The following is a 14408-nucleotide window of genomic DNA, read 5'->3' as shown; positions in this document are numbered from 1 at the left end:
GTGGTGAACGAACACCGTGTGCGTGGATTTTCTCGGGGTTCACCCGTTTCCTCCCACTTCATTTCATCGTTTTATTAATTTCTCATCATTATCGTCTCCTTTAATCTAGCCGGCATAAGAGTGGGACGTAAAACTTAAAAGATTTCATTCATTTTCATTTTTTGTAGCTGAAATGTCTCGAGACCTAAACAGCAACTCAATCACCGACCGTAGTCCTATTCTAATATTTACTTCAGGCTCCCAATCTGAAAGAATAAAAATTATGTTTTAATTTTGATTGCAGATTTGAAAATGGAAATGTTGTATCTATCAGCTACAGTAATTGTATGCAAGTTTATTAATTAGTTATTTTGGTAGGGGGAATTGTGCATTATTTATTGACCGTACCTTGCATAAACAACTTGTTGATTGGGCATGATTATTTTTATAGTTAATTTTCATTCATTCCTTTGACCATTTCCTTCATTTTTTAAATTTTATTATAAGCTTTTTCCAACTAATTAAGTTGTGGAAATGAAATGGTCAAAGGTTCTTTGCCTAGTGTCAGTTCACAAACGTTAATACTCTATTAGGAATAGTAAAGCGTTTGAGTATATACTTGTTTCGAAAATGATAAGTACTGGTACCAACTGCTCAGAATTTCGTTCCCCAATGGATGAGTCAAATAATTTCGTCATATTGCTTCCAAACTAAATTCAAAGTTTGAAAACTTACATTTTCAAAACAATACATCTACTGGATAACGAGACTATCCCCCTTATGTAGAGTCATTTTGACGTATGTGGTGGACAAACACCGTGTGCGTGGGTTTTCTCGGGGTTCTCCCGTTTCCTCCCACTTTCTTCATTCCACCATTTCATTCATCACTCATCATCACCGTCTCCTTTAGTCTAACCGGCATAACCGTGGGACGTAAAACTCAAAGATTTCATTTTTTTTTCATTTTGACGTATGATTAGCGTCATACTAAAGACCTGACTATTGCAGGAATTATATGTTAGTCGAACTCTTTAGTATGACACTAATCACTCGTCAGAACGACTCTGCATAAGGCCCTATATGTTTTACTTTCATGTGAATAGGTTCCCTTACCTTTCTTATCTGATCCATTTGCTCTTTCAAGTTCATTCTTTTGGAAATTTAAACAAGAAATTGCAATTGTGCCCCTCGTAACGTAGTCGCTAACGCTTTTGGTTTTTCGTGCAAGTTATCCCGGGTTCGATTCCCGATGGGGACATTCAATCAGAAAGGTGTAACAGTTTTTTTCAGCCCAGACACCCTGAGTAAAGTTTTTCCTGCGTTTTTTTCTCATTCACACCAGGCAAATGTCGGAATCGTACCTAACATACATTCTGGTCATTCAACGAGCACATTGGCCGGTAAGGAGAGAGGCGTACGCGTCTTTTATCTGCAATATATCTGGATGAAACTAGATGATGAAATCTAGGGATGCGAACAGAAAGTAAACACTTCATGTAGCTTCCAAGAATATATTGGCGAATAATTACAAAACACTACGCAAAATTTGAAAAGGGGATATTCTTTAGGAAAAATAAATGTTCAGCTACTTAGCTTTGAAGATTCTGCAGGACTATCAGTCCTCTTCCGCTTCACAGGTCAGTAAAGTGTCTTCATCTAGAAGCACAACACTGTCACTAATTACTTTGAAACAATCCACAGAGAACTAGAATCCTCATTAAACTTAAATGTAACTTGATTCTTCCATTTGGCGCCAATCGAATTCATGAGCCATTTTCCCCACTGCTTCCTACCGGATTTGTAACCAAGAAGAGAGAGTGAGACTCATGCTTGCGCTGCACTTACGAAAGTTGGAACTTAAATAGTGGCAACACTGCTGTGGAGATACTATGCAATGAAATGTACTAGTGGCGCTGATAGCGCACGTTGTTGACATACCTACCTAGCCTCCGAGCAAATAGACTCGCCCGTCCCACGTTACCGGCAGGCGCACAAGCGAGGGAAGTAGTCACTTGTGAGCGAGCGGTCTAACGTAAAGGTGTCACTACGTTTTCGAAACAGGAACAACAGAGTTGGATCAAGATTGAATGTGCCAGAGGTTGTACAGCACGACAGTGTCATGAAGGGCTTCAAGATGCGTGTGGGGAATCGGCATTGCCGTACAGAACAGTGACACGGTGGGTAAAAGCCTTCAACGAAGGTCGGCAAACTATGGCAGACATGCATCGGACAGGTCGTCCTAGCGTCTCTGAAGAAGAAGTGCAAGTTGTTGCCGCATTAGTGGACAGTGATCGACGCCTGACGATTCGTGAGCTCGCCCACGAAACCGGATTAGCGCATACGACTGTGCTTCGCATCCTGAAGGAACTCCTGGGCATGCGCAAAATTGCATCACGATAGGTTTTGCATGAGTTGACGGAAATACAGAAATGGATGCGTTACGACGCTGCTCAGACGCACTGACATTATAATTAATTGCATATGTAATGTATTTGCTTATTACATACTGCATGCAAAAAGAAAGAAAATACTGATCATACATGAATTAGAAACTCCAACCGGAAGTAGGCTCAAATCTTGCAAACGATGCGAGATATCGAAAAAGATCTCCCCTTTATGGTACCCCTTGCCGATTTTTATCAAGACGTCCTTCACTTGTGTCTGTAAAGGGACATGTACAGATCTTGTGAGAGATGACAAAGAGGCTCATTCTCTTATGTGAATGATGCGCTGTGTAGAGAGCGCAGGTTCAGCTAGTGTATAAGTAAAAAAAAAAAAAATAAAATAAAATAAAAATTTAAAAATGCAATTCTCTCCTTCATTATTTCATTATAATATTTGTAAAATCAACAAAAAATATGACCATTATAGGGTTTCATATGTAGATTATGTCTTTGGAGCCTGCCGGAAACAAATAATGCTGGAAATATTGGCAGAAATACGTCAGGCCTGACCCATCCATTAGTCGAGGCAATGTGAGAGGGGATCCGATTCCTTCTCCACTCTAATACCATGGATAAAAGAAATTAAGTCAAAAGATATGGAGATCAACGGTACGAATAGGAAACAGATATAAATAAATAAAACGCTCGAAAGGTATTATGTTATACATAGGACACTGAAATCAAGAATTGCTATAGACAAAGAAACATTCAAAAAGAAAAGATCACTCGTAACTAGCAGGCTTAAAATTAAACTAAGGAAGAAGTTGGCCAAGTGTTATATATGCAGGTTGGCCATTCAAACCTGGAAACCGGGAAATGTCAGGGAATTTGATTTACCCTGGAAAAGTCAGGGAATTCTATATAGATTCTGTAAATTTTGTGAAGATCTAAATTGATTGAAAAATTGCCTACCTCTAAAAAAAAATGGTTTGGTTTCTCGGGGTTCTGCCCGAAACTCCCTTTCAATTCTGGTCTAGCAAGTAATTTTAATCAGGGTGGAAATGGTGTCCAAACAACTTTCTCATTTTTTCAGCTTTCGTTTCTATTGGTTGTCAATTGTTGTATCTTGCTGTGTTGGGCTCTTTTTACGACAACGTACTGCTGCTAAGCGTGTGTGTGTGTGTGTGTATTTAAAACAATATTTTCTGATAGCGAAATTAAAAAAAAAAAAAAAAAAAAAGACAACTTCAACGAACAAATCTTGCATACACAATTGTTCATTGACTGGATCCTTACTTCAACAGAGAACTGAAAAATGTTGTGAACAACGGTGAACATTTTGTAGGTTTTGATGAAAGTTTGAATAAGATATCTCAGAAGCAGCAGCTAGATATTCTTGATAAATTCTGGAATCCTGAGTCGAATAAAGTGTCCTCCAGATACTGTGCATCTGCTTTTCTTAGTAACACTTACACGTCAGACCTGTTGAATGCATTTAAGCATATTCTGTGTGACGTCAATCTCAGAAAGATAATACAGATTTCCATGGATGGTCTCAATGTTAATCTGAAGTTTATAAGATTTAACAGATGATATCCCTCCGATCCGTTATTCTTAGACTTAGGTAGCTGTGGGCTACGTAAGCTACATTGTGCGTTTGAAGCAGCCATCAAGATAACAGGTTGGATAGCTGTCGAATTTTTACGAGCAATATATGATCTTCTTAAGGACGTTCCCGCAAGACAGGCTGATTATATTCATCACACAGGATCAAGGGTTTTCCCTTTGAAGTTTTGTTCGGTAAGGTGGATTGAAAATGTTAAGGTTGCAGCTAGAGCAATGGAAATGTTACCCAACTTAATCAAGTATGTTGAGTATGCTATTCGTGACAAGAAGTGTCCAAAATCTACACTATTTCAACTGGTAATAGCACGTGTAAATGACAAGTTATTTAATGTGAAACTAGCTTTCGTCCAATCGTTTGCTTTTGCCATCGAACGTTTTCTTCGCGAGTTTCAGAGGAATGCTCCGCTTGCACCATTTTTATACGCAGAATTACCGTATTTGATGCGGTCATTCATGAGTCGCTTTGTAAAAGATGTCGTGCAGAAACCAGTAAGTAAAGTGGATATTAGTGACAACAGCAACTTAATTCCTGCGAAAGACCCCGGGTTCGATTCCCGGCGGGAGTTCATGTGGTTCGAATTCCACGTTAATCAGTAGGTCCACGTCTCACATTGCCTCGCTGCTCAACGGGACGCTAAACTAAAATCAACTCAACTCCTGCGAAAGACATAGAGTTGGGTTATTCGACTAGGGGTTCCTTGAAAAAAAATTAAGAAAACCACCCCTCTCCAGGTTTTGCAGCTGCGACAGGCATGCTGTCAGGCAGTACAGACATTTGTAAAGAAAGTCATGGAAAGGTCACGTCTGAAGTACAAAATTACGAGAGCCATTTCATGTCTCAATCCTTTTGGTATGATGCATACAAATCTTACGTGTAAACGCATGTCTGCATGCCTTGAAGTACTTGTGGAGTATAACTTGATGTCTGGCGCTTTGGCAGATAAAGTTGACAGAGACTACAAACGAATGTGTGTATTGCCACATGTAGGACAGTGTATGAAATCTTACTTGAGACAAAACACCAGACTTGACCATCATTGGATGCAGTATGTTTCAGGTTCCGAAAGCTCAAAGGAGCTCAGATCTTTCGTCTTGGTTGAAAGTCAAAAGAAGGAAAGCCTTGTAGCAATGAGGTAAGTATATGATTCCATTGAGGCTCATGGTGATATAAATTCTGTTATATTAAACAAAAGTATGATTCATGCTGCCCGAAATGCTCATTCCAGATATTTAGAATACAAAGAAAAGTGCTGCAGACGCGATAAAGAAAAGGCTGAGAAGAAAAGAAAACGGGTTGCTGATCAGGTGAAAGAGTTGGAAAAGACGAAGTTGAAGCTTATGGCAGAGGCCAGGAAGGAAATAGCTCTTATTGAAGAAGAAATTAACACCTTGAAGAAGTTGGCTAATATAGTTATGATTTTTTTTAAAGTTCATTGTTTTGCACCTTGCAGTGCATTTGATTAAACTGCGTGTTAAACTAACTAATAACTTTTTACTTGAAATGTCCATACTTCCAAAAATAAAAAAGAAGAAGAAGAGAAACGAAAAGAGAAAAAGTTAACATTCAGTAATTTAATTACTTATTTCAAGTACTCTACTATTAACGTCGTAATAATAGAAACGTCTTCATAAACAAATGTCAATAGTTTCGACAAGATCTCCTGTCTTCTTCAGTGGGTTAGAAATTCCTCCTGTAAATTTTCTTCACGTCCTTTGAAGTTTAATACCACTCTGTGCTATCAACCGTATGCATAGATCAGGAATGTAGTTTCACACTTAAAACTGTATGCTGATCTTTTATCATTCATTAAATTTTTATCTTACCTTCTTGAATGTAAAAGGTGTCATTTGCAATATGAGCTGTTACCGATACTGCGCAAATGAAGAATATCTATCCTAGAAGAAAGGAAAGACAAGCTTCAGTCATATACATAAAAAAAATAATAATTCTTCAAAAAAAGTAGCAGATCTACATCTGATAAATGCATTCTTTATCTATAGTAATATAAAGGGTGTCCCATAAAGAACACAACTTTTGAAATGCTCGCCATTTCTGTTCTAGTAAGTTGGCAGCACTGAACGTTACACGAGTTTCATCTGTTGTCTTTGTGGTTAGGAGTTACGGAACGCATGATCGTCTTCTGTTTGGGTGGGAATGGACCGCTTGACGACAGAACAGTTTTGTTGTCATAGTGAAAACTTACTACAAATGTGATAAGCGCTTCATTTCTACCCGCACACAGAAAACAGATGACGATCATGGCGCTATCTGGCGTTCCGTGACTACTAACCACAAAGACAACAGATGAAAATCGTGTAACGTTCAGTGTTGCCAACTTACTAGAACAGAAATGGCGGGCATTTCAAAAGTTGCGTTCTTTTATTGGACCCCCTTTTAGTATATGGCGGCAGTGATAACAGTCACAATAGTGAATAAAAAGTAATGAGTCATACCAGAGGCGGACTGAGAGTACAAGAGCCCACCCGGAGAATGATGCTTAAGGGGCTTGATGAAGGTTGCTTCATAAGGAGGATTCTCTTTGCCGCTTTCTACCCAAATACGCGTACGCAAATACTAGGAAGAGGTTTGTTGGCCAGGGCGAACGACCCTTCGCCCCTTCCCCTCCCCGCCACTAGATCCGACTTTGATTACAAGTTTTTTTAATATTGTTTCCGAAAGTTAGAAACTGAATCATAAAACAGAAGATAGGCCATAGAACCAATACAATGCCATGAGGATATTCCTACTGCATTTTTTTTTAACTCCAAGAAAGAAAAACTATAGAGAGGGCCACGGTTTCGTGTAGTAGCTAAGACGTCGGACTTCTGTTTACGCTGTCTCGGGTTCGATTTCCGGTGGAGGTGCAACTTTTCGGCGTTCACCTATCGTCGTAAGTCTGTTCTCGGAGCAGGCAATTGGGGAGGCGAGCGTTTCAAACCCTGTCGCTGGTCATTCTGACTGAGGTTTTCCAAAGTTTCCCTCAGTCACACCAGACGAATGCCGGGATGGTATCTTGAATAAGGCTCTGAGCGCCCCCTTCCCAATCCCTTTGCTCGGAGGCGTGCGTTAGGAAACTTCATCCTCGGTCTTGAGACGGACTTAGGTCAAAAATGCCATAAGTGCCTATTGAAAAAAAAAAAAGTTTCCCTTTCCCTATACAGAGAGGAACTTAAAATGACAATTTACCACGTAAAACTTCATTTCTTTTCAGCTATCAGTCTATAAAACGTCCAGTGTAAGTGTGAACTTTGATACATATAATGTAATACATAGTAGTGATGGTTATTTCCAATCTAGCGGCCAATGTAATTACTTTTCTACTTAGTTCAATGTTGTTGCTTTCCCACTAGAGCGCGCACACTGAAGTTTCATCTCATTTTACTTTTCCTTAGCTATATTTTAATTTTTTCCTTGGGGGAGAAGGGGACGATTTTTCGACTAGCTTGGAGACCTCCACGCGGATTAATCCGGCACTGGCCGTAGATAATGTATTCCCCATATTATTTCTAGTGAGGTAAAGTCCTTTGTTGCTGACATCCCACAAATTCAAATAAATGAATGAAAGATATATATATAAAGATAAAGCTTACCTTTACCGCTTGAGAAATTGGTAGAAAAGGCAGTTTTTGCTGCATTGGATCACTTCCAGGTGCGAAAAGTGAATTATTCTTTGTTTCTTTATGTTTCTGATATCCAGATTTGTCTTTTTTCCATTTTGTATTAATGGTGTACCTTTTCTCGATTCCATCACTTTCGGATTTTGTAGAAAACCAAATTCGCCAAATGAAACAGTTCTACGCTTAGAGTATCGAATATAGAGCATAATCCTTACCACACTTTAGGCGTCACAGATTTGCAGCTGTATGCGTTCTACACGCTTAGCAACACTACACTGTTAGCAATGGTTCGCAAACCTAGCGGAATTGTACTCAAACTGAACTAGAATATTCCGAATAGTGTTTACTTAGCTATAATGGTGTTTATTTTTTAAACTTTTCAATTCTACCTTTAAAAAAGAACAAGTTCTGGTTACAAAAATGAGCTTTTTTTTTAATTATCTTCTCGAGGTTTCAGATGGTTGCGAAAATAATCGGTGTTGCAACTTTAAAAAAAAAAAAAAAAAAAAAAAGTGTGATATTATGATTGTAAAGTTTATTTTCTAAGGATTGGAAACGATGAGCTTATGCTTTATTGCTAATCGCTATGTTAAGAAATGAAGTGTTAAGAAAATACCAAAAAGCTCATCGTTAATCCAGTGGTGCCCACCCCCCTCATATCCATGACGCACCACCACCCCTAAATTGTCTATCCGTAAGTGTTCTTCCATAAAAAAAAAAAAAATCTTTTCGATTAATTTTTACACCCCCTCAAACATATTTATATAGATTTTTAACCCTTCCCCCCAAATATTTCAATGACGCAGTTTGCGTCATAGCCCCCCTTTGTGGGCACCCCTGGTTAATCGGGTTCCGAGTTACGAAAATGATTAATTGCAATATCTTTCCGTGTTCTGTTTGCTTCGGTGGCCCCCTCATTAAAGACCCATATGACCTGTGTAGTCCATATATTTCCCTAGGATGAGTTATTCCACATAATACACTTATAATTCAAATTATATATTTTTTAATGTTACTATTAATAGCGTAACTAAGACCGCGTGCTCCCAACCTTCCGCAATATTCGTAAATGGGCCTCCATCAATATTCGTCCACTATTGTTAAATATACCGAATTAGAAACCCAATCTTGCTATCCGTCTTCCTCTTTATCGACTCGAACTTTTTTTTTTTAATGGAGATCTCCTTCTAACCGAGTTTTAAAAACAAATAGAAAAATAAAATAAAAATCATAAGTTAAAAAATAAAAATTTTGAAGGAGTGATGAATTTCGATTTGAGTTTACTATTTCGCGTGTGCTTTATATATACACAATGAAAAGAAATTGTTCCAGTCTAATGCCCTGTTAATTCCCACAGCCTTGTAATGTCTTTGTTACTCTTGGATAAGAACATGGAGAATATTCCATGAAAATCCCCCTACAGTAAAGAAATTGTGTTAGACATGGAGTTGGAAAAGCGAGTTGTGGCGTTGCAAAGAACCGGGTCCACTGAGTACAGCAGTGATGTTAGAAATCAATCCCGTGACCAGAAACCCAAGAATTCGAGTCCCACATGTTTGGGCTCAGGTCCCATCTATGCAATATCAAATATATTGCGCTGTTCCTTACTGACATGCAACATCACAGTATTGTCCGGTTGAATAACATTCAGAGAAGATAATAAAGAAACTTACTTTTGTGAGCAAAAAGCATGGAGAATATGTCATGAACATTCTTTGAGGCCCTATTTCTTGGGCTTCGGGTCCCGGGCCAGATTTACATCACCGGTGTGCTAAGGAAAAACCGACCCTTTTCAATACAACCACCCACGTCCAAAAACACCATGCTTCATTGGTGAAAAGAAGGGACCCGACCATATACTTTCGAGGCCCAATATCTGGGCCCCGGGCTCGATTTGTGACATCACTGCTGTATTCAGGAAACCACGACTTCTCCAGTGCCTCTTCCCACGTCCAAGAACTACATATTTCTTTTATGAATATAAGGGACCCAAGCTCGAAACTTCGGGACCCGATTTCTGGGGTTTCGGGCCTGTTTTCTGATATCACCGCTGTTCTCAGGGGACCATTATTTATCGCCACCACTCGCGTTCAACAACTCCCATGTCTAACACGGTTTCCTTACCATAGGAGAATCAGCTCCGTGCTCTTTATATATAGTTATCGATTGCACATCACATTATTGAATACATAAATTACAGACGAGATTACATTTTCGAGTTAATAACTTACATGTATTTTTGAGACTTTTTAAAATTGCCTGATTGATTTTCGGCTACAACAAGACTACGGGTTGGGCAGGGGACCTGTTAGTTACACCGCTGGTTACTATGAACGAGAACGGAGTTTCTAATTAGTTATAACTAATCGAACAATGATTTTGCAGAGGGTAGGGCCCACCCGGAAATTTCCGGGAATCCGGGCGGGCCAGTCCGCCTCTGAGTCATACTCCGCTGTAAATCACGAAACAATAGCACTTTTGAGGGCCATGATCGTCATCTTCAGCCGACTTAAGATTGAAAAAGGTAGGAATGTGAAAGGATAAAAATGGTTATTATCCTTCACGTCCATCTTCGAAGATAGTCACTGTTCACTGTTATTGTTTCTCTTTCTTTCCAGCCGGGGGAAATACGATTATGATCTTAACAAAAAAAATTGAACAGTTACCGTTACCGATGAATCCTCCCTTGGAAACCTAAATATTCACCATACGTTTCGGGAACGCCCAGCTGAATCCATCTTCAGTGGCAAGGTAACATGGATAAAAACGGATAGGAGATAAAAGGTATAAAACAGGGAGTACATACCACTAAATAAATGTAACGTAAAGAATAGATCCTGAAATGCCACGAGCAGAGCAAAGCGCAAAAGACTGAACTGACTCGAAAGAAGTGCGAAGTCTATGTTACGTCACTATTGCCAGATTCAAAATATACATCAAAGATAGGTAACCAAATTCTGTCAATGTTGCCAGTATCCAAATTTAAAGCAGGTTTATATTTATGTATAAAGAATAATTATTTAATCTTCCGTTGTTTCTCTGTTTTTGCTAAACCTATTACATTGCCTGTTTTATATTATGTGTATGTTGTTTTAAATAAAGAGTCAATCCCGACATGCTCTCTTCTTGTGACTTTTTTGATTGTATAATTTGTTATTTAATTCGGGTGTTAATATTAAATATCGGGGAGTTTCGTTTGGTCTATATATGAGGAGTCATATTCGCATTGAACGCGATTAAAGCGTGACTTATTTAGTGGGTAAACAAAATATTTTTTTAAAAATCCGGTGAGGTGTTTGTGTAGACTTTTCGGGCAGATACTGGAAGCAGATATGTTCTGCTTTACAAGAATACGTTGAATTTTTGTCGTTAATTGTGAAAAGTAAGGAATTCCTATCCAAGTTTTTTTTTGCTTCTTTGTGAATAACTGTTTCAGGGACTTGCACCAATCTATGTGTTGGATTAAACCACTTTCGTAAAGTACGCAGCTTCTATCCTTTTCTTTTCTTGTTTTTAATAAAAATTGTATTTCGTCGTTAAGATCATTTGGACAATCGCAAGTTAATGCCCTGCGAAATATTTAGGCTTGCCAAAGGAGGATTCATTAGTAAGTAGCCAATTTTTTGTTAATTTGGATCATCCTTTCATGCACCCATATAATTTTAACGATTATGATCTTGTTAATGTGCTCGTAATGGAAAAAGCAAGAACTAATATTTTTACATTCATAAATTTAACCTTAAACTCAATCTTGACAAAGGGGAAATTAATCCAATATGGTGTGATCTTTTTTTTCACTATGTACTGCCGTCGCTTGGAAAGGAGAAACAATGAAGTCAATAGTGGCAGTTTCCATAGTATTTAATATAGGTTCATTCGCCATAGTCTTCCTGGGCGTGAAATGGTTTGTTTACTTCGAATAACGATCTTTATCCTTTCATCTTTTCACATGTTTTTAACCTATTCAACCTTTTTTTCAAATTCAAGTCAGTTGAAGATGAGGGCCGTGTTCCTCGAAACTGCTACCGTTTTGTGGTTTATAACGGGGAGAATGAAATGTTATTTTTTTTATTTGTTACATTACTTATCTCTTTGATACGGTGTAACAAACTTGTGGCTACGAGAAATGGCTTTGTTGAATGTCTGCTTTTTTGTTTCTGAAAAAGGCCGATCATATAGGGCTGAGATGAAACCCTATCCAATTAGGAGCTGAGTTGAAACAACAGCCAATCAGAAGCCAGCATTTCCCTCAGCCAATCACAAGCGCCTATTCATACCTCCGCCCCTAAGTAGTCATTATATATACATGCCAACCAACATCTACGGTCTATACATCACAATCCCTGAAGATGAATGCCATGTCTCCATTCGAAACGTCGGACGTCAATATCTGATAGCCCGAAAAGAGTTGAGTTGATTTTGAGTTTAACGTCCCTTTCAGCAGCGAGGCTATATGAGACGTGGACCTACTGATTAACGTGGAATCCGAACCCCATGAGCTCCTGCCGGGAAATAGCCCGAGAAGACTTGCTAAAGACAATATGAATGCATATAAGTCGATTTCGTTAATTTAAATAAGTACCTTATTGGCCGGTTTTGTTCCTCCGTTCTCAATGTCTTGAGAATAGATTTTTAAAAAATGTGTATGGAAGAAGGAATGACAAAGAACAAAAGGCGTTTTCTTTTGAAGCTCTCAAATCTAGTTGCAAGATACTGATGGAGAGGAAACAACATCGACCAATAGAGTAGGTTTCTAACTTTTTCAAATCCCTATGCTGTTTGATTCCAATGAATACGATCTTAGTGACTAATAGAACATATGAAGTATCCAGGGTGATTTTTTTAAAACTCGTGGATTTCATTTGGGTCTAGACTTTCTAACTGAAGTCCGATTTTCATGCGGTTTGTTGTAAATGATAAGGAAGGATGAGAGATTTATGGAACTATGCTTGCCGGGTAATATCGGCCACACTTCAGGAAAAGCAGCAAATATCCGCCAATGTACCGTACAACTGGAATGAAGTTTTGGATTTCTGAAGCGGAATTAAGTGTTAGTGAGAATACAAATTAAGTGTTTGCGCCAACACCTATAAATCACATGTTAAATAGCTATAGCCGTTTTCTTGCGACAAACAACGGAGAGATTTCTTGGGTGACCTAAGGGGTCTATAACTGACATCTTCCACAACACCTGCCTGCGGGGTCCGGTGCTTTTCTGTACCACTTCACAGCGATCCTGTTTCTTCCAATTTATTCACTAACGACAATATTGTGTTCTGTCTGGGGCAGAACATGAGACAAATTTGTTTCTAAATGTCCTTTGCGTAGCAACAGCAGATTCCGTTCTCCAAAAACTTGTAATGATAAACACACGGGCTCCAAAGAGTATAATATTCTCACTGTGTCCTGATCACTATCACTCAATAGCACACAACTGTACAGCACAATTCTCAATACAAGGGCCCAGTTTTCTATTTCTTGTTGACCGTGGCAAGGTTGCCATCTAACGGAGAAAACTCAAACCTCCGCATCGCACCACCTTCATTCCAAGTGTAAGGTACATTGGTAAATATTTGCTGGTTTTCTTGAGGTGTGGACGATATTACCGAGGATGAATTTAAAACAATAAGCTAGTCTTATAAATCTCCCATCCTTCCTCAATCATTTACCACAAACATATGAAAATCGGACTTCAGTTAGAAATTCTAGACCCAAATGAAATCCATGAGGTTTATAAAAATCGCCCTGTATATTTCAAAATTGGAAAAAGAACTCATCCAATTGTATTCCAGGAAACAGAAAACTGTCCAATATTTCGGATACATACAAGAGTATCATTTTACGATGAACATAGAAGCGTAACACCTGCTGGTTCCAGAAATGCAGTTAGGTCAGGACAGGTCTAATATGATCATCATCATAAGGTAAATACGAGAATCGTTCGGAAAGTAACCTCCGATTCGTTAAAGAAGAAACACCAAAGTATATGAGAAGAATTTATTATATACATCTGAAAACTACTTCTTTGCTCATAGTTTCCATAAACACTCAATCACTTATCATATCTCTGCACTAGCTTAGAAATTCCATCAGCATAAAAATCGCCTGCCTGTACCTTGAGCCAGTGGTGGATCCAGGGCGGACTTCTAGTAGGGGGCGGTGGGTTGTAATACTGCTACTTAGAGCTACTTTTAAGAGCTCCAAACTGTGGGATGAATTTTATTTATATATATATATATATATATATATATATATATATATATATATATATATATATATATATATATATATATATATATATATATATATATATAATAAGAAAGTTTCCTCTTCTGGGGGGGCGAGCGCCCCCTGGATCCGCCACTGCCTTGAGCCAGCACGTGACCGTATCTTTCAGCTCCTTATCATCACCAAAGCGTTCAGATCCTGGAAATTTGTGGAAATTCATCGGAAAGCTCCGAGATTGTGCAACGTCGATTTTCACGAACTTTTCCATTAATTTTCTGATTAAGTATAAGTTCATCAGTGGTCACTGATAGCCCGCTACTCTTCTCTTCATCATGAATGTTTGTTCGTCCACTTTTTAAATGGACGAATCCATTCACAAAACAACTCCTTCACTCATCACACTCGGTCCATACACAGCACCCGAATAGCTGCTGCCGAATATTGTTTTGCCTTAAGAAAACGTAAAACAGCTCGCACTTGGCGGGGTTTTCTATTACAGCACACATTTTGAGACTAGTAATCAGACAACCTTCACTCTACCACGACTGGATGCAAACTGATTTCCCGCTCACG

The 14408-nt window shown here is 38.6% G+C and overlaps 1 protein-coding gene across 1 annotated transcript in view; it reads left to right on the top strand.

Moving 5' to 3' along the window:
• Positions 1 to 14408, top strand: part of LOC145689858 (rhythmically expressed gene 2 protein-like) — a 34721-nt gene that overhangs the window by 15752 nt on the left and 4561 nt on the right. The gene's annotated exons all lie outside the window — the stretch shown is intronic.

This window comes from Thermobia domestica, chromosome 7 (genome assembly GCF_964235325.1).
Source record: "Thermobia domestica chromosome 7, izTheDome1.hap1.1, whole genome shotgun sequence".
In the NCBI taxonomy this organism is placed as follows: domain Eukaryota; kingdom Metazoa; phylum Arthropoda; class Insecta; order Zygentoma; family Lepismatidae; genus Thermobia; species Thermobia domestica.
This window is presented reverse-complemented; position numbering and strand designations above follow the sequence as displayed.